The sequence below is a fragment of the Corvus kubaryi genome, unplaced genomic scaffold (genome assembly GCF_017639235.1).
Source record: "Corvus kubaryi isolate FWS band 111438036 unplaced genomic scaffold, C.kubaryi_AGA036_p1.0 132, whole genome shotgun sequence".
Taxonomy (NCBI): domain Eukaryota; kingdom Metazoa; phylum Chordata; class Aves; order Passeriformes; family Corvidae; genus Corvus; species Corvus kubaryi.
The window spans coordinates 3,749,867-3,771,229 of NW_024580666.1; the positions used below are offsets into that span (position 1 = coordinate 3,749,867).

Here is a 21,363-nt window from a genome sequence, read left to right on the forward strand (position 1 = left end):
GAAATAATTTTTTTAAACTGAAATTTCTATAAAGACACAGATTTATTTTTAAGATAACCTATACTGAATTAAAAAAAATATTCAAACTACATTGTTAGCTACCAAAACTTAAAACAAATTTAAATCACCAGACTGGCAGAGCTCATTCCTAACCACCTGAAATCAGAATTTGAATACCCAAATATCTAAAGTAACATAAGCTGTTGCAAGTGTAAAGAATATTCCACCCCGCAATATTATGTAGATACTGGTTGACCAGAATCTTAGAAACATCTGGGGAAGACAAAGTTAAATGAGAGAGGAGAGATTTTTTTTTTGTTTCTATTTTCAAAGAAAACAAAACCTTCAAGGTATGAGATCTATCCATTCTAATGCCTTATAGGTTGTGGTCACCAAAAATTATTCACAAACTAAAGCTAATATTCCCTTTTGCAAATAAATCTATCAGATTTAAAACAAAATGTGGTTTGCACCAGAATTATTGCCCTCTATAGCCTTATCTAAGAAGCAACACATTAACTTGCACTTTAAAATGTAACACTGGTTATTTATATGCATTTCAATCAAAATTTCCATTCAAATACCACTGAATGCAAACTAGGAAGAAAACAAATTGTCTTGCATAGAAATTGCACTTTCATTGCTTAAATAATTATATATATAGCTTAAGAGAATTATTAAGACACTTTATTATTACATTAAATATACGCATGTAAAATCCATGCCCCTGGCAAAAAGCTAACAGGATTAGTGTAAACCTAATATGTAAGAGTCAATATATTTTACCAACTGGTCAGGCTCAATCTCTTTCTTTGGGAAAAGACCGAAGAAGCCCAAGTGTAAATCTGAGGTAAAATAGTAATTTAAAATAACCATATAAAATAAAAGTGTCATGCTTGTTAATGTAAGTCATGTATTAACTTGGCTATGATTTCACCATGTATGCACCAGATTTAAATAGTATTCTGATGGTACGTCAGACCTAAGCGAAAGGGAAGGGGAGGTAATCAAAGAGCCCTAGATTTAATAACCAATGCAAATGAATTCCAGAATATTTAAATACACCTACTATGCATGAACAAGTCAAACGTTTCCAGGGAAATAATTTTTCATCTATAAACTAACACTTGTCTCATTTTATGTACATCATGATAGCCTGAATCAATCAGATCTACGGTTTCTACAGTGTATAAGCTAAGAAATAATTCCTAAAATGAAAAAGAAGATAGATATCTTTAGCAAATTACATAATGTGCAGTTATTCAGCAAGATATTTTGAAAGCTTATCACTTTAAATAGCCTCAATCACTATGATTTATGAATTGTGTTCTAAGTGTGTAACTACTTAAAATACAGTACAGAATTGTACTTGAAAGTAAAAAAAAGGTACCCATATTACTATTGCATCCTAGCCTCTAAAGCCATATACAGTTAGCATTTAATTTTTGTGTGTTCTGAAGTTGAGAATTTTGTGCTTGAATTTTGCTCTCTCACTTAAGAGCCACAGAAAAACAACAAAAAACCCCCACCAAACAAAAACAAATAACCCTTTTTTTCCCCACCAACTACAGAACATTAATACAATGCCTACTTCTTGGGCTTGAAAAAAACAAATGCTACTCAAGAAAATTTCCCCAACTGACCAGCAGTAACAACTCAGGGAATATCCTTGTTTTCCCTTCTCTTTTCTTCATGGGTAATTGTATTCAAAAGGAATAGTATTTTGCCCTATGCTGTAAGTGTTCCTGAATAGAATATTTAGCTTTACTATGAAAACAGAATTCAACATGGCTGCCTACAGTGAGACTAATATACTCTTTTTCTCTCCCCATTGAATGTTTTTCAGTTAGGTATGGATAAACTGATCTGGCCAATAGTATTATAACCTTTAATCGTCCTTTAAACAAATATTTAACACCAGTATCAGCTAAGCAAACCCATCCCTCTCTTTGCTTTCAGGACTTTGTCATTCTATTCATGCAACTTCTGTTCTAAAATATATGGCGACGGAATCTCAAAAAAACAAAATCAAGGAATATACCTTGGCAAAAATCCCATATATCACGTCTCACAAGCCAGAGAGCACACTTACATTTTAAGATATTACTGCTGAAAGAAAACTGGAATACTTTTTATTTAGGACAGGCAGAAGCAGACGTGCCATCTGTTGCTCAAAGAACCCATACTGAAAATTTCCCTCTAACTAAACTTCCAAGAACTTTTACTTGAGACATTCAGAATTTATCCTGAATGGAGTGGATTAAAAAAAAAAAAAAAAAAAAAAAAAAAAAGTCAAGACAACAGGTATTTGCCTAGATAGACTTCTGGTCTGATTTATAACAACTGCTCTTTTAGTATGATTTAGTTAAAGAACATGTGCATCAAAGAGAAGCTCTGTTCAGATTTAGGATAAAAAACCCCAAACGATCAATAAAAATACATGTCTTCCGTCCCCATACAGTAAGGGACAGCCTTCTTACAAGAATGATACACAACTCACCTGGGGTAGTCATCACACAAAGCAGAGAATGGTCTCTGCTTTGTGGAACTTAAATAAGTCTTGCATAAATTTGCATTAGGAAAAAGAAAACAAAAATCTGTATTTTCAGGTTCACCTGTCACTGAAGTATTGCAGGATCTCCTGTTAGGAGACATTACCTACAAGCTCATAAGATGCATTACTAAGCATGTTCACAGCTTCATCAGAGCATCGCTGCAAGTTCACAGCTCCAAGGAAATGAGGAGTATTTCAACTGAACTACTGTAATCAGAGCTGGTCACAAACACCAAATACTAGCTATCAACAAAACACCAGAAGTTGCAAAATGTTCTGCTGGCATGTTCTGTTTTCAGCTCAAGAAGGTACAGAAGGAAGGACACAAACCACTTGCTTTTATCACCGTAAGCTTTCCTCCCATTTCATCTCACCCTTGCTTAGTCCTCACATGAATACAAATGCCGTGTCTTTACAGATTTTTAAAATGGAAACTTTGCTACTAGGTTTGGTGCAGATCTGTAATTTTTAAGATGTTTGGAGACCCTGTTTTATGCAAAGTTCAGAGCTAAATGTCACACTTAATTGTGTGTTTCTCACAGGCTAATTCTGATCAACTTCTAACTGAAGCACTACACTTTTTTTCTGTTAATATTCTTCTGAAGACCTCAGTTTGGGAATCAGTAATGTAAGGTTTTTATCTCAAACTTCAAACCTCCAGAAAAACAGATCAAAATCAAGGCGAAGAAAGGAGATACAAGAGAACTAAAAAGATGTATGACTAATCTTTGTGATTTGTTTTAAACACTTTACAATGAAACACAGAACTTTTGTGTTTATTTTAAAATTTCCTCCCTCAACCTCAGCTTTGATAATGTTTTCTTCCCTAAGTCTGGCAAACAAATGCTAGTTTCAGATAAATGTGTGCTTTGAAAACAAGAATATTTTCTAGACATTAATTCTATATTCATTTTTCAGTGAAGCATACTTTGACCAAAACCTTAAAAGTGTTTTCATCTGTGAGGCACGTGTTAAGCTAAGCCTACTGAAAGGACAGTTTTTATGAATTAGACCAGAAGTCCACCAAGCCCAAACACCTCTGAGTCAGACCAGAAGTTCACTACCATCTGAAATGCTGGGCAATACTGGATGGTAAAAAGGGAGCCTAGGAGCCAGAAGAGCCTGTGGCCATGCTATCCTTGGTGCAGTCTTTTAGCTTCTGGACTTTGGGGTACTATCACTGGCAAAATAAAGTATTTATGTTGAACAAGATGAGCTGGTAAAAATCAACCAGAAACAGGAGAAGTATGTAAAGAAAGAGAAGGACTTTGGAGGGATTTTCTTCTCTTCTGTGTTTACAAGTGTCAGTCATGATTTTAGTTTCCAATAAAATGTTCTTGAAAAGCAAGAAGATACACATAACAACTGAGACCTGTTTTATCTTTGCCACATTTTAAGCATAAATATTAATGTTGTTATCTAACCACACTTAAAATAACTTCTTAAAACTGGATTATTCACTATTAATTTGTTTTAAGTCTCCCTTTCCTGGCTGACTGCCAAAACAGTTATAATGCTACACAATTGCAATACACAAGAGATCCATAGCACCCTCTAATTACTCTTTAAATACCTCACACAAGCACTGCCTTTTCTTACAATTGGGAGGCCATTAGGTAGGGTTGAAAATTTCAAAACCTTTAGCCCAGATACTTTATTTTATTTCCGAAGTTTGCATGTACCACCAAAACGTTTGCCTGAACTATGGGCAAACATGTGGTACAGGAATACCATCCTCCATTCTGCCCCTTCTTTGCTACAGGGCTGTCAGTCCTGGGAAGCACACCTGAGACCTGACTGCACTTATACTCCATAATTCACATCATGAATAAAACACTATTACTGCCTCGGTTTTGCAACACTAGAAAGTGCTTTGGGCATGTGCAAAGGAAATTAACCCTACTAAATCAAACTCCTCCAATACGAAGACTGAGTTTAAATGTCTGATTAATGCCATAAAACTCTCCTGAAAGTTTCTCCAAAACAAAGTTAGAGGCCCTGATCTACAAAGATTTACTGATGTGGGTGTGTTTACTCAACTCTCAACTTCACTGTCAATGGAATTAAATAAAGGTATTGTTATAAGCCTGGTCTAGCTAACCCTAAAATTTGAGCTAAAAGGGTTCATCACTTCTGAAGAATCATTTAGTTTTCCCAGACTCCTCTAGACTTCTGGTGTGAAGAAAGCCACAGAAACATCTTAAGCCATAGAAGCTTTTCATCTCCCTGAACTCGAAAGACAAATTATGTGATGTTCAGTAGCACTATCAGAATTCAAAATTTACATAAACATTTAAGATATAGGTGCAGTCAATATTGATACTTATTAGAATCTCATGTAACACTACTATAAAAGCATTTGCCTTCCAAAAATACTAAGATAAAATACAGCCAAGTTAGCAAAAAAAGTTATCTATTTCCCTACACAACAACTAAGAGTGTTCAAGAAGCTAAAATACAAATTATTCCAGTCTGAGGTTTTACTTCCTCAGCATTCTCCAACCATGCTCTATAACATTACCTAATACTACAGTCAAGAAAAATCAAAACAAAACCCCACTCTTGGCCACAACAGTCAACACAGCCTTAAACACAGCTAGTGATGATGTCTACAGCAGTATTCCACTGAGCTGTGGGGCTCGGATGCAAGCCAGGGCTAGCTACAAGTCCAGCTCAAGGGCTTGATTTCAGCTGTGCATGGCTTTGGTCCACTGACTTACGGGACACAGCATGAAACCCAGTGCTCTATGCGGTGCCAACCCAAAATGACAACAGAGAGCATTTCCCATCCTATTTCCAGGTATCCTTTACATTTTCAAACAATATGTGGTTAAATCTAAAGAGAAGAAAACTCATGCATAAGTGATAGTGTTTACTTACTCAATTTCTAGCATTAACATTACTATCATCTTGATCTCTGATCCTGCAATCAGCCGTGCATGTTAACTTTACCTAAGGGGGCAGTCCCACTCATTTCAATAACTTACTTTGGTGCCAGTTTCTGTTCTGATGCACTGGCATCAATGATAAACTCCCATAAGTGGAAAAGGCAGTAAGAACGACCTCTTATAACCTAAAATTAAACTTGTCCTACAATTAGTTGACAGCATCTTTTCAATATGACTTCTTCCCTACTAAACTCAGCATACACATGGGATGTTGTCCAGGTTTACCTTTGAAACCTGGCACTTGGTGATACAATCTGGAACCCTACAGCTCTAATCATTGGTGCGAATGCAGCCAGGGACTGTAGTGATTGAAAGAAGTTCCCATATGGCAACTGTAAAGCAGTTCATATTTTAAAAAATTATTAAAAAAAGTGGTTGCCATATCATAAAATCCATCACTATAAAACAGCCTCCTACTGGCACTCTCAAGGAGAACAAAATGAAATAAATCCTGAGACTGAGTTATTTACTTGTATTTGGAGGTGGTTCCTCCAGGACAAAAATTAACCTATTCTGTTACAGTAGTTAGAAAAACTGCAGTTCTCCCCCATGGATCAATCTGTTCCGTCAACAGACACAGGACTTTCAGTACTAGAAGCCTGAAACCTTTCAGGAGGACTTCACAGAAACCACAGGCTGTGTATGTACACACAGAAGGTGTCCTACCTGAAAAAGGCTGCTTGATGCAACACAGCAGAATAAGGACACATTCCTAAAGTCGTTTTTGTGTTAGTACTGACACCAATTTTTAAATTAACATCAAGGTATCTTACTCAAACTGTGATCAAAGCATGTGGCAAAACAGTTGGATGCAAGTAGGGAATATGGATGAAAGAACGTATTTCTTTTAACTAAGGAATTATCTACTGAAAATACACAGCTTTTGTCCACAGGCAGCACATATGGAAAAGTAAAACCATGCAGCCAGTTTGTTCATAAAGTAAACTTTGACCACATAATCTGACATGTACCACACTGCAGACTTTCGCATCGCTGTCACATGACGGCCATGATTTATCAGACCAAACAGAGTGACGATTTCACTCTTCAGGAGCCGCAGAAGTGCACAAAGCTCAAAATGAAGAGCATTTCTTTAGTGCAGAAGAATAGTTCTCTGCTCTGTTGCACAAATATTGATAAAAAACCCTAAATTGTGAAGTTTTTAAATAATTCCCTTACACAGTATGCAGCACACCAAAAATGTATTAAGTATTTTTCCAGCTATTTCAAAATAATGTAACAATTTAAGTACACTTTCAATTCCATTCATTAGTTTCGTAGCCAAAGAACTGTTGTTGAGTAACAAATATTTCCCTGAAAATCTCTCTTTATAATACAGAATATAGACTAAACCTGCCTTGGGCTCACCACTCTCATTCCAGATGGAATGGTACTGGGGTTGAGGTATTAAATAACTAGTAGCTCTGCAAGCAGCAAAAACAGGGAGGCCCCATTTCCTGCATCAATTTCCAGCTTGAGGTAAGCGTTGCCATGAACTCCTGGCGTGCAGGTTAAGAGCTCCGCTCTACCTGGCTTCCTTACGTTCACAAATTTTCTAGAAACTGCTCACCTGGGAGACCTCTGCTGCCAAATTTATTTGAAATCAGCTAAGAGCCAGAAGAGTTACTAGAGGGACTGAAGGCACACAGAGATTACAGTTCTATTTGAGCCGCACCTGCTAAGGAAATAAAGCTAACAAAGCACATGGAATAATTAATTACTGGCAATTCCTGCTACTAACTACTGTCACAGCTGGTATCACTGGATCTTTTTCTTTGTAATTCCGCACAAGCAGAGTGCCCATGCTGCTGTCTCTGTTCCCATCACAGATGCTACCTTGTCCCAAAATTAACCACAACACCCTGGCTGTGCAAAATACACACAGTCTCCACTCTATGCCTATGCTCAACAGGAAGCTCCTATAGCTAAATTTACAGCCAGACATCAGAAACAAGAGTGGAAGGGCAAGGTTTTGTTGTTTGGAAAGGAAAGGTTCTTACTTCTATGAAGCCTACAAAAACATGGTTATGGCTGAACTGTACCACCTACCAACAGAGATACTGCAAAGGTAACTGACAAGGCAATGCTATCCCTCTTCAAGGTCTGAAGTAAACTTTTGTATCTGGCCCTCCTGCCTAAAGATCAATTTCACTTGCAAAATTTGCCTGAAATATCATTCAGCTGTCTATGAATTATTAACTGCAAACCAATACACTTTCTTTGTCAACATACTCCAAGTTTCAAAACTGGTTTTGGAACATTCTGCCACTTTAAGAAAACCCAAACATCTAATTTTTAATTCATGACCGGCCTCTGCCTAGGGTTAAATCCAGCAGGTACATCTGAATACACCTTAACAACATGAGCTTCAGCAATATTTCTGTCCTACTTTTCCCAGTGCCAAGTGGACCATACCCACATGCATGCAAGAAACCTAGAACCCCATATATTAATATAATAAATAACCGTATCATAAACTTCAGATATTTGTAATACTGAATACTGGAGAAGTCGTCACACTAGCCCTTGGCCTGAGCACACAACTTTAAGCACATCAAACCTGCAGGTCCACACAGAGCAGAAAGTTACGTGCAGAGTCCGCAGGAACAGGGGCCTGTGTGTGTCCAATACATTTTATTTTAACCGTGAGGAAGACAAGGAGCCTTAATGAAGTGTGATGACTGAACATTTAAATTAATGACTCAGAAATGTTAAGCAGTCGTGTCCCAAGCTCGATAAAGGGATATAAACTAGAACAGTGGGGCGGGGATGGGGGGTGGGGAGGGGGGGAAGGAAGGGGGTGATGTGTTAGAAAAATTATTAGAAAATAAAACCACGCAGGCCAAGCTACAGGCGACTCCCGAACGTTGCCCTTTTACATCCTCCGGCCCCGCACCGGGAGCGGCGCCGGGAGCAGCTCACGCCGAGCACCAGCCCGGGCGGTGAACGCCGCCACCGCCGGGGGACGAGCAGCCGCCCCGCAGCGCCCGCGGCAGCCCGGCGGGAAGGGGCCGCGGGGGGAACCGGGCCAAGGAGAGGTCACGGGGCCCTCCCCCCACAAACTTACTGCCCGCAGCCCGCCCCACGCAGCCCGCCCAGCCCAGCCCGGCTCCCGCCCGCCCGACCCCTCGGCCCCACGGGCAGGGGCTCGGGCCCGGGAGAAAGTTGCCGAGAAAGTTTCTGCAGAGGAGAAGGGGCCAGGGATGCGGGACGCCCCCCGCCCCCGGGGCGCGGCGGCGGGGCGAGGCCGGGGGCAGGGCGGCCGGGGCCTAGCGCCTCCATCGCCGCCGCCATCGCGGCCGCCGTTCCCGTGGGGCGGCGGAGCAGGGACGCGGCCGGGGCCTCACCTGCCTCTCCTCGGCGTGGCGGGTGGGAGAAGGAGGGGGGGAGGGAAGGAAGCGGGGGCCCCCCCGCTCCTCCCGGAGCCGCGGCGACCCAGGGAGGGAAGCGGGGAGGAGGGGGAGGGAGGAGGGACGAGGAGGAGGGAGCCGAGCGCTCCGGTGCGTGCGGGGAGCTGGAGCCTCGCTGCGGGAGGAGGAGGAGGAGGAGACACCCCGCCCCTACGGCCGGGATCTCCGGCGGGCACCGCGGCCCCTCCTCCGCACCGTGCTTCTCTCCATGCGCTCCGGACCGGGATCGCCGCGCCTCCCGGCCGGGGCAGGGCCTCCACGCCCGAACCGGAGGCCGCGGGGAGGAGCCGGGCGGCCCCCGCGGAGCCGGGCAGGCGGCGGCGGTCCCTCCTCCGCGCCGCCCCGCGCACCGAGACAACATGGTGGAGGCGTGCGGGGCGGCGCGGGGGCGGCGGGGAGGGAGCCGGGGCTTGCCCTGCCCCGTGGCTCGCCCCAGCGCGGCCGCCTACTCCCGGGCTTGGGTTGCAGGGACCCTCGTCGGGGTAGATCCGGGGGAGCTGCTCCGCCCGCCGTGCTGGGCTGGTGAGCTCGGCAAGCCTCTCTTGGCAGAGAAGCTGAACCTGAAACGTTCCAGCAGCGGAGCCCTTCGGCGTGGCGCGTGAAAGGCGAACAAAAATAACTTTTAAAACTCCTCGCCTAGGCATCTTCAGGTGGGCCACGGCTTAGGCTCGGTACATTTAATTTCTTGTGGGTCAAACAGAAGCAGAACGACCCTCCGGCAGTGCGGCTGCTGCAGCGGCCGGCGGGGAGCAGCGCCGGCAGCTCGGGAATGCCCAGGGCGGCACCACGGAACAGACCTGTCGCCCAAACACCGAGCAAACAAAGAGCGAGCCTGTAAATTACGCACCAGTAACTCCGGGGAATTTTATGTTACGGGTTTCCCCACTCATCGCGGTTCTATAAGTCAGCATTTCCTATCTTAAGAAATAAAAAATCGGATTCGTGTCAAGCTGGGTTTCGTGAAAAAAGGTGGTTCAAATGCATCTATCGTTCAGAGGTGCAGACTGCGGGAAAAAGCGAAAGAAGAGAAAAAAAAATCAACCTGAAGAGCCAAAGTTACTGAAACTTGCATGGACAAATCGGCGGTTCTCCTTCAGCATTATCTTTTATTGTTTTCATCTCTATAGCAGTCAAATCTACATCTCTCTCCATTTTCTTTAAAGGCTGATCATAAAACAGTAATTGTATTGATCACTAATGATAACCTAATATAGTTTAGTCCTAAAAAAAAGAATTGAGACAGGAGATCAAATTTATCTTGAAGGCAATGCTGCAGAATAAAGCCATTTGTATTTTTGAATTTCAGATAAAGCAAATACATGTATTTGGTTTTAGAGCACCATAGATACACTTAAGCTGTTAACAAAATACAAAAACCCAAAAGTGTTTTAGATTCGGAGACTCCATGCCGCAAATCGTTCTCATGTAACCCTGTTAGAGTGGTGGAGTTTATAATTTCCTGTTCAGCCAGAAATTTGACTCACATTATACAGAATTGATTTTTAATTTAAAAATCAAGAGTGAGTTTTACAAATTGGCCTGGGCAATGAATTACTTAACAGTTTGCAGACTGGTTGAAGCTGTAGGTCTGCCATGGCTTCACAACTCCAGCTGGGCTTATGGTAGTCTTGAGTGAGCAAGGTTTGAACTCCCATACCATTTGAGGAGTTTTGTATACACAGGCAAGCGTTGCTGATTGGTTAATTTTCCAGCACGATGGTAAAACTTGCGTATCTGAAAAACACAAGACCTTGTTGTCTTATCATCATTATGTTTCAAAATTACTCACTAAAGAAATTTTGCCTCATTGGGCTAAAGCTTCATAGTTAGAGACATACTAGCTCTTGCCAGCTGTCGCTGTAATTTGACTTCTGGGTTTCAGGTTTGGTCTTGATGGATGGGATTACATAGTAGTCCTTTCTCATGGCACCTGGCTCTGCCTGTGTGGCACTGAAAGGTTTGTTGGGATTCTCAGTTCATCACACCTCTCCTGTTGCTTTGTCTCCTAAAGATCAATGTAAGGAATGAATTGGTGGGTTTCTGAAAGGCTGAGCTATTAACTGTGTCCCGTACTTGCTGTCTTATGTGTATGTGTGCTATTGGCTGCCACAGACAGTACTGGGGCTGCACCAGTGATTGACTCTGCCGGTAGTGGAGAGACTGTCACGCTTAATTTCAAGCACAGTGTGATTAAAATAGCAGAGCAGTTGGGGAGAAGACGAGCTGACCAGTCCCATAGCTGAGAGCAAGCTCAGACTCACAGCATATGGGCGTGAAAGAATAGATGAGGGTTTGAGTCAGGAGTCTTGGAGGCTAGACATGCTTTCATTGCAGTGGAAAAATTGGCTGCTTCTTAAATTGTCATGCACTTGTCACTGATAGTCTGAGTGTTCCTCAGAGTGTTCCTTTTATAAGGAAATGTTGAACAGGTGACTTTAAAAGATCAAATTGTTGGTGGTTCAGCCTGATTAATTCTGCACAGGATGGGACTCAGGGTGTCATTGCTATCTTTTGCCTGCCAGCCAGGCAGCCTGCAACCTGTCTGCCACATGTTACCTGGGTAAAGCTCCCTCACTGCTGCTGTTACTGAGTGGGCTCTCAAATGTGTTGCAGTGCAGGTGGGCTGACACTGCTTGGTATTCACTCAGGAGACATCAGCTGAAACTAGCACAAGTCTCAGCTGCTAGTCAGGCGAGGCCAGTGCCTGCTTCTAGGAGTTTCCCCTTCTTTTATTCTTTTGCTTTAAATGAATATTTTTGACCTTGTTCAGGAAGGAGGAGGGAGGAGCTGCCCTCGCATGGTTTAGCATGGCTGGAATAAAGTGTAAGAAGCTACTGATGCAGGGGTTCATTGCTGCCATTTGCTGGATACTGTTTCCCAAATAACCCTTCAGACAGGTTCAGCATTCAGTAACTCCTCATCAGTGTTGTGTAGTTAGTTGACATTAACTTAAATTTGAAGATTTGTGCAAATAGCCTACGTTTAGGAAGGCATTCTCCGTGTACTAGCTTTGAAAATTCTTATATATTTGAATTACTTTCTAAAGTGATAATTTATATTTATACAATCCTTAATGTGTTTGAGTAATTTGAAAAAAAACCAAAACTGTATGATAGGATCAAGTAGATGTTATGCCAAATAAATTATTTCAGGGTGATATAGAGGAATACAGGTGTAAGAACAGAAAGAAAGAAGGAGAAACAGAGGTGGAGAAAGGCAGACTAAGATATCTCAAGCACTGATGTGGGTTTGGTGGTTTGTATCCTGAGATATTGAGGGAGATGGACAGATTGATTCTCTGAAGAGCTTTAACAGTACATGCCAAAAGTTAATCTGTGGTACACATGGTAGTAACCCGGAAACATCGAGACATTCTTGAAAACACTTGGTGGGATTGCTTTCTAACAATTCGGAATAAATGGAAAAACACTATAGTGATTCATGGACGAACAATTTTTTCTTTTAAAGGAAATAAAAACTTTTGCTGCACCTAAATTAATTCCCTCCTTTTGAGAAATAACTGAGGTAGTCAAGGCCTCATCCTAGCTATTGCTTTTTAAAAGTGTGGAAAATAATGGTATTTTATAGCAGCACCTCTTAAAATTCATGTGCAAAGTTCCCATTGCTCATTGTACTGTGTGATCATATTACAAAAAAGCAGTTCATCTTGGAATTAGTATTAGTCAATTGCTCACTTTGAAGCTCTTGGATCAATATTTTAAGAACAGGGTGTTTAGCAAAACATAGATATTCCTTTTTAATCTCAAATATATTTCTTTTGAATCTGATTATTCTAAGCATTAGTCGAGTAAGTGGGTAGTTTTTGTCATGTTAATTTCTATTTAATATTCCAGAAGCTATTAATAGAATCATTGATGTTTAAAAGTGAAACATTTTCCTTGGATATAATGCAAATTACATACCAGTATAGTAGTTCGGTACGGAAATGGAGTGCTAAGTAGCTGTGTGGTGGATTGGTAATTGTTTCCTATTCTGAAGCAAGTATCCTATTTAAGCCTCATGTTAAACTTCAAAATTTTAAGATGTCGCATTTTGCCTTAAAATACATCTGCATCTCCAAATGGCCAGGATCTTTGTGTTTGGTGCCCGCATCTATTTGTGAGGTTTAGTATTCTGTTCTTTCTCAAATAGCGCTTCTGTTTGATCTTGCATAACGTGTCTAATTATTTATGCATATTATACTTCTAGCAAGTATGTGGAGGGTTCTTTTTGAAAAACATTGTTTCAAAGATTGTTTTTGAACTTACTAAAAGTTGTGCTTGAAAGCATGTTAGACTTGGAAAACCCTTTATTCCCAAACCTGTTGCTATTTACATTTGTGTCACATCCAGTTACATCAGACACGCTGGATTACATTGTATAATGAAAGCCGTATTGCTGTACTCTAATCTTTATCTCTTTATATCCGATCTCCTTTGAATTGCACATGAGTATTGCTTATGGTTACTTAAAATAACTACTGCTTTTGTTTCAAGGGCAGTGCTATATATGATGAACACTTAACACTCAACCCTGCTTTGGCAGCAACTACACATCCTGTGTCTTTGGTTCTTGCATGATTTAATTGGGAAGCTTGCACGCATTCTTTTTTTATTTTTCATTTAAATTTCATATTTGAAAAATCTGAAACCTGTGAAATCATACATGTTCAGAAAAAAATAATACATTTACTTGTGCCACTGCTCTTCTGAGAGATTTGGAATGTGTGCCTTGCTCCTCACAAAGCAGGTCATGTACTCGTAGGCAGAATGGAAAGGGACAAGGAGTAGGAGGAAAAGAAGTTTGTGCAGTAAAGCTGACCTGAACTGGGGTTGGTTTTGACATCACTGCCGGAGTCATTCATAGCCTTTAAGAGACCTCATTTGATAACCACTATAAAGAAGCAATTTCTGCTGATTTTAGGAGACTTGCGCATGTACATACTGGTTATATGTATTTTGTTTTTCTTGTACCTAAGACATTACTGTGGGAGTAATGCTTAATAATGCTAGTAGCTGCAGAATCCAATATAATATGGCTTTTAGGGAGCACTGGAAGGGTATTCTTCATCAAAATGTCCTCTTTTCCAGGGCATCCTGAATTTTTCCTGTTGAACAGACATGCTGGTGTGGTGCTTTTATACATGACTTCATAAAACAAAGCCAAGTAAAATAGAATTAAAAAAAAAAAAAAGAAATCTTATTCTCCTATCATTAGTAGCTAAACCTTGTTTGAGACTCTGTGTGGTCTTTTCCTCTGAGCTACCACCTTGCTTAAAGATGAACAAATTCCTCAGGCTGTGTGAGTGCCCTTTATTATACTTTGATGCTTAACAGATCTTTTGAACTCTCTGTGACAGGCTGTTTTTCCTGCCCTAATGTTTTGAGGATAATTGTTGGTCATAACCCTGAGGATCAGAAAGCCTTCCTTCTAATTTAGAGATGAATGTGATGAAATTTATTACTTTGGGAATAGTTCCAGGAGAATAATCATCCCCTCAATCTGTGATGTCAGGCAAATCCTTAGAATGGAACTTGGATCAGGATGGGGCTGTTCACTCTCATGGTGTTCACCATTACAGGTGGACATAGCTGTTGTGCACCATTTAGAGATCTGAGAAAACTGGACAGCTATCAGACATGTGGGCTCGTTTTCTCAGCATGCCCTCTATTTTTATTGTTTTCCTCATGACTTTAGTTTTCTCACCACCATTCCTTCAGGTGGAGGTTACAGTCCCCTCAGGTCTGCTGGCGTAACTACAACTGTAGTTTTTTTCCTATAGTTTCTCAGCTCTGCCAACATGATCTTAGTTTATGTCTCCTAGTAGTTTTCTATAAACCAAGAACACATAGAGGCAATTTTGCTAGGGAATGATATATATACATTGTTATGCTCACTGGCATAACAATGGCAAGAGGTAATAACGTAGGGAGGCCAGTGACTTCTTATGCCACCTACAGCCAGAACAACCTGAATTTTCTGAAATTTCAGAATTTAGGAAAATACAATTTGATTGCATTAGTAGATGAGGAAAGAGCAATGGTGGTGAATAGGGAAGACTAGCTGACTCTCTTTTCCTGATGTTTGACTGTTACATGGTTCTGCATGGATATTTTTCAGTTCTTACCTCACTCCAGGTAAATACCCTTTGGTTTCCTTATCATTATCTGCTTTGTTTCTGTGAAGCAGCCACGGCTTCTTCCATTCTTCCCTGATAATCTGTGTCAGGGTTGAATGAAGGAGTCATGGAGCCAGCCAAGGTAACAACTACTCAAGAGGCAGCACTTGTAGAAAGCTTGATTCTTAACATCTGGAAAAGACGTGAAGAGATGGAAGAAGCCTGGGTTTATTGTAAGCAGAGCTTGTATCGTTTCCTGTTGTTAATGACTGTTGGTACTGTGTGTGAGAGTTTTCAGTTGCCTGTAACCACCCAGCTTCCACTTTTTCTAGGCAAAGATTGTTCTTGGCAATTGCCTGCCTCACTGCTCTGACATTTGCAAAGTGAAAATCTGCTGCTTTCTCATGTTAGAAGGAAGCAACTTTGCCAGCTAAGTTGTAGAGCAGTACCTCTGCTTCCAAACTGGACACAGCCATTTGAAATGTCTCAAGTCTCCCATGCAGATTAGGGATATGCATTTTGCAATAGGTGTTAATAGTACATCTGCTCCTGACCCAACAGCAAGTAAGCCTCTGCACAGTTTCACTTCTCATGTACAGGCTTAGTAGATCAAAGGTGAGTTCTCCAAAAACTTTATCTGCATTTCCTCTCACAAGCCAAGGAGGTTGGACATGCTCTGTTCCAAAGCTTCAGAGGCTAAGCCAGCATTTCTTTGCAGTTAGGTAGGAACACAGAGCTGGAACAGACCTCCCACCATGCAACAACTGTTGTGGGAAGATGTTAGCAGCTTAACCTTCTCCACCCCTTGCTCAAAAAGAAAAAATATATAGGAATTAATAAAGAAGAAAAATTGGTTTTGAGTTACTCTTCTCTTTGTTCTGCAGGTTCCTGATTTGTCCTGATGTTTTATCACTGTGCTTCTTTGGCATCTGGCTTTCAGGAGAAAAAAAAAGGAGCAAAATCGAACCAAACCTGAGCCTCCCGTCATGAGTGCTGAAGCTGGTGATGGTACATCACAGCTGCCCAGAACCTTTTTGTTCATATTCTTCAAAAGAAAAAAAAAAGAGATTGCTATAAAGGTTCAGAAGAACTAAGTATATACCATGAATTCAGAACTGCAAGCTATAAACATGACAAATTTATTTACAAAGGAGACATTTTATCAACATATTTTCATACAAATTTTGAGTTATTCTAAGAAGGGCAGCTGGCAAGTAGCCCTTTCTCCCCCTCCTTTTCTTTGAATATGCAAGTAATTGATCCTGTCGTTTCAGGTAACTGTAAAACTTCTGACGGAATGTAAAAAATCTTTGCTTTTTTTTTTAAAGTAACATCATATTTCACTATTTTCTTTTGTTTTGTACATTTCATCTGGTTTGTTGAAGCCAGATACCATTGCACGTTGGTATTTCATTCCTCACGGAATAAATTGTAAATGATGGGATAAAGAGATACCTTTATAATTCTCATAATGGGCAATGCTAGTTATTAATATGAAGAAAAATGTAGCTAACTGAAAGAAGAAAAATACCAGCTAAAGAAAAATACATTAAATTAAGGATTACATTAGTATGGTTCATATGCTGCTTTCTTTTGCTTATTTTTCTTTTCACTTTTGGTTAAAATGGGATTTTCCAAAGCACAAGAATTTCCTTATCCTACTCCTCTTTCCTTCAAAAGAGCCTATTGAAATCAGACTGTGTGTTCAAAATTGTCCCACATTTTTGCTTTTGTTTTCTAATTGGGAAGAAAAACAAAACACGGAAAGTTCCAAAGTATTTTGGTTTTAAAATGTGGGCTTGGACATCTTTGATGCATCATCATAACAGCTAGAAGGGACACTGTTGTTCTTAAAGGAAAATGCAATCCATTCAGGAACCTCAGATGATGGGGGAATATGAAGGACCTAAACCATGACAAACCTATGATGAGTAATGACAAACCATCCTGAAGCCAGGCATTTAGATTTGCTTGGACACTTCAAAACATTTTGGATTCTCTTTTTATTTTCCCAAAGGGACATTACATTGTTTTGGCACAACCAACTTTTTCCTGTGGAAAAAATATTACAGAAACCACTTTTCTATTAAAAACTGTGAACAGAAAATTCTGGAGCAGCAATAGAGGGAAAAAAGGCCCAAGCCAAAACCAAGTGCATTTGAAAACGTCCTCTCAGGAGAATCTTATGACTAGCAATAAGAATTTTATTTGAAGGTAAGTGTATTTCCTAGACAACAAACATAACCTGATGAAATCCATGTAGCATAACTTGGTGTGTTTCAACACATTTGAAATATGATGTTTCACAGAGGGACTTGAAAACTATAAAAATGTGAAAGAGCTCTGGTCAAAGGCTTGGGCCTTTGACATGAAAAATCACATCTGAGATTTCACAACTGCTTTGCTAGGACTGGGCATTTTTAGAAAACTTAACACTGCTTTTTTAAAAAAAAGTCTCAGTCCACCAAGCAAACATTTTTATGTTTAGAAACATACTTCTAGCTTTAAAAATATGTGGCTGAATTCATCATTATTTAATATTTAGAGGCATACTCCTAAATTTGTTTTTTAAAAATGGGCACAAACCTCTTTTTATCGACAGCAAAGTATTTTTGAGAGTGGTAAGGGTTGCCAGACTCTTACTGAATTTTTAGAATACCGGTAGTTAGGATGACCTGCCAGGACATTTTATATCCTTGTAAAAGTTACCATGAGTCGCTCACTTGCGAGGACTGATGGGTATCTCGATGCTTATTTGTCAAGGCAACCTGTGGTTTAAAGGTGACAAACTGTGGTCTGGCTTCTTCTGCATCAGGGCAAGCTTCATCTTGTCAACAGTGGGTAGGAGACAGAGCCTGTTATTCCCTATTACCCAAGTTAATCACATGCTTTTCTGAGTATAAACAGGTGATTCACCAAGTTTAAGAGCGGAAGTGACCAACAGACCAGCCAGTGTCAAGCACTCTGAATATCAATCACCACTTCTCAGATTTCACCCACCGGGACCCCATCTCTTGTGCTAGGCTGAAGTATCCCATATGGATAGAAGACTTTTGGAGGTGGGGATTGCAGAGCTTTGGGCAGAACAGGCATAAGGGACCAACAAGCAAGGAAAGCAGAGCAACATCAAAAGCCTGATGGGCATTTGAAGATGACTGTTGGTATCATGCCTGTTGGCACATGGATCATTTGGTCAGTGAAGTTATGTGAGCTTTCACCTGGTTCTTGCAGGAGTGTGTGATTTTTTATGTTCTTTGTGTGTGCAGTTTTCACAATGAGGTGCTGGTCCTTATGGCAGGTCTGTTAGGGGCTTTCATAATAAAAAGTACAGTAAAATAAACAACCTTTGCTAGTACATTATGCAAAATGTCCACTGACAACTGAACTTCACCACATCACAGTGAACGCAGGATGAGCTATTGAAGGGCCCAGGATCACTGCAGATTTATCCTGGTAAAATCAGTAAATGCTCTGTTTGCTTCATGATATTTCTGGGAATGTCTGGGAAGTCAAATTAAAATGGAAGAGTGGATATCATAGCCGGGGGCTTCCCCCTGGTTCTTCACTAGCACAAGGAAAACAAATTACAAATGGATCCCGCCAAGGTTTGAAAGGCCGGGTTTTTTATTCAACATCACCTGACAGTGCTGTTTGTTAATACATTCAGTGTGTTTTAATAGAATTTTTCTCATCTTTCACCACACTCGATGATTTTCTTCTATAATTGTTTCGTTAGTCATTTCTGTAGGCAGCCTGGCAGCTGTTGCTGCAAATCCGTTTATGAATTGTGGTTGGCTCTGGATTTAACAAAATGCAACTGCACCCTCTTGTGGAAGCTGCTAAGTAAATTATTTTTGTTTCCTGGTACCACCTGGTTAATTTTTTTCTGAACTAGTCAAAAGAAAACAAATAGCAGAAGTGTCCTAAGGCCACACAGCAACAAAGCTTCCTGGAGAACTTCAAAAGAATAAGCTGCAACTTTGGAATGTCTGAACTCAGAAAACCATTGAAGACAAACTTCTGTGGAGAAGACCTTCAAAGGCACCCTGGGAGACCTTCCTGCCAGTGGCTTTTGTGGGAATCTCTGTCATAATATATTTTTCAAGAGAAACAGTTGGTATGGCTATATGCATAGAAATGGTACATTTACAAGTAAGTCTAAGGACAATAATTAAATATAAGTATCCAGCATGGACCTGAAAAATAGTTTATGTTCATTCTCTATTTGTGCAAATCCACGAATACAGATGTCAATCTCTCTGTATGTGCTAATGGAAATAGTGTTTGTTTTTGAAGGCAAATACACTTGTGAAGGGAGTGGGTTAGGTTGCACAAAGAAGGTTTAACATTGAACTCTTGTAAATCTCAAAATGTAATTTTTTTCCTGCAACCGCTGTGGACACTTTGGATAAAAGAAGTGCCTTTAAACTCATGAATGCATTTGTACTCTGGTCTGTGAGGAGAAGGGGCAGGGGAAGCAAGAATTCCTTTAACTGCTGAAGCAAATATATTGCCACCTCCTACTCTGCATTATATGGGCTTGCACAGAGTCTCATACAATGTTTACCTTAGTTAAAAAAGAGAAAAATTGTTTACAGGAAAAAGATTTTCCTGAAAAAAAGCCTCAAAACTTTTTGTTTTTCACTATTATTGTGGACATAAGGGCTTTATGACTAAGATAAAATGAAGGGAAAATGATTAAAAAAAATTTTTACAGTAGAGACACTCACTGACAATATAGTAAAAATACCCCAAAAGTAACAAGGTATTTGTGAAATTATCACTTTCCATGAGTAATTAAAAAAAAAAATGGTACCGAAAAATTTTTATATTGTTTCTAATACACAATGTATTCAAATACATTAAAGTCCAACGTGAGCAGCAGCTGGTTTTTATGGGCCACAACCTAGCTACTCTTTCTCAGAGCAAAGAATTAACCCATAGTCTGCTCTGGTGTCAGTTAGAAAGATGGAAGAATTTGTCTTGCTCTCTGCAAAGGGCTACTTAAAAAAAAAAAAAAAAAGAAAAAAGTAACTGTCATAGAGCATGCATGTATATATCCCCTATGTAGAATTTAATGAGGTGAGTTGATTTGCATTTTTATGTCTGAACTTGTTCTTGCACTGCCAGCCTGTCTCACTGGGCGGTGAAATACAACCTATCGACACCTCTGGGTGGGGTAGCTCAATTCAAGATGATGATCTGAAGTCGAGTTTTGGGAGTCCTGATCTGATACTAACATTGTCTTACCTGTGACACGGCTTCTGCACTTTTTGAAGTTTCACAGTGTTTAAAATTTGTATTTCTGCTTGTTTCTCCACTGCACTTTTGCTCTTTTGCTCTGTGCTTTAAAGGACCCTTTGCCATCCTCGGATGGTACAAGTTTCTGCACTCAGTAATACAGTACTTTACCCCAGACGAGGGTAAAGCCTCATTTTACTCTCTCTGTTGGGTATCTGCTGCACTTTATGTATTTCTGGCAGAACAGTGGTAAGCCTGACACTGTGCCAGCTGACCCAGGAGGAGCAGCTGTGGTTGCAGTCTCCAGAGGGGGTGGCTCACACAGCCTGGCTGACTTTGGTCTCTGTGGGCTATCAGAAAGGGAAAGACACTGGCCAAGTACCCTCATGATTGTTGCATCTTTCACAGGGCATGGAAATACACACAGGTTGATGGGAAAAAGAACTAACAAGCATCCTCACGTGAAAAAGCTGCTTTTTGGACCTCTGTGTGTGCTCCTTGTGCCGCCAAACTCAGAAGGAATCCTGTGCTAGTTTGAAAACAAACCAGTGGGAGGCACCAAGTCAGAATAACAATTTAATGGAAATTAAAGAAAAGGAGGAAAAAAAGGTAAAAGAAAACACTGTCAAACTGACAGAGTCAAGGTACAACCTGACACCCTGTTAGGCAGGGTGGTGGTAGCAGTCTGGTAGAATGGTGGCTGCAGTCCTCTGAAGCAGTGATCCTGTAGTGAAACAGTCTGCTCTTCCTCAGGAAGTCCAGTGGTGGCTGTGTAGCTCCTGTCCTCTGGAAATCCAGTGGGAAGCCCCGGTGTCTCTGGTGTTCAGCCTCAGCTTATATCCACGATGGGATGCTTGGTTCCTCCCTCTGGGTGGAGCATCTCACAATGGGGTAACGAGTCATGAGGCAGAGTGTTGATTAGGCTCATTAACAGAAGATAGTCCGGAGGGAGTTATCTCTGAGTCAGGCGGCAGGACAATGATGGGCAATTAACAGCAAGATAGTCTGGGGGGAAGGAGGCAAGGAAACACTGCCCCACCTGATTTTAACAGCTGATGGGGATGGTAATAGAATACACTGCAACCCAGGACA

The 21,363-nt window shown here is 40.7% G+C and overlaps 1 protein-coding gene across 1 annotated transcript in view; it reads right to left on the reverse strand.

Moving 5' to 3' along the window:
* YES1 (YES proto-oncogene 1, Src family tyrosine kinase) overlaps positions 1-9,186 on the reverse strand; it is a 51,106-nt gene extending 41,920 nt beyond the window's left edge. The window contains exon 1 of the mRNA XM_042030268.1: positions 8,850-9,186. The gene's annotated coding sequence lies outside the window, so the exon portion shown is untranslated. The remainder of the gene's footprint in view (positions 1-8,849) is intronic.
* Between the last annotated feature and the right edge of the window lie 12,177 nt (positions 9,187-21,363).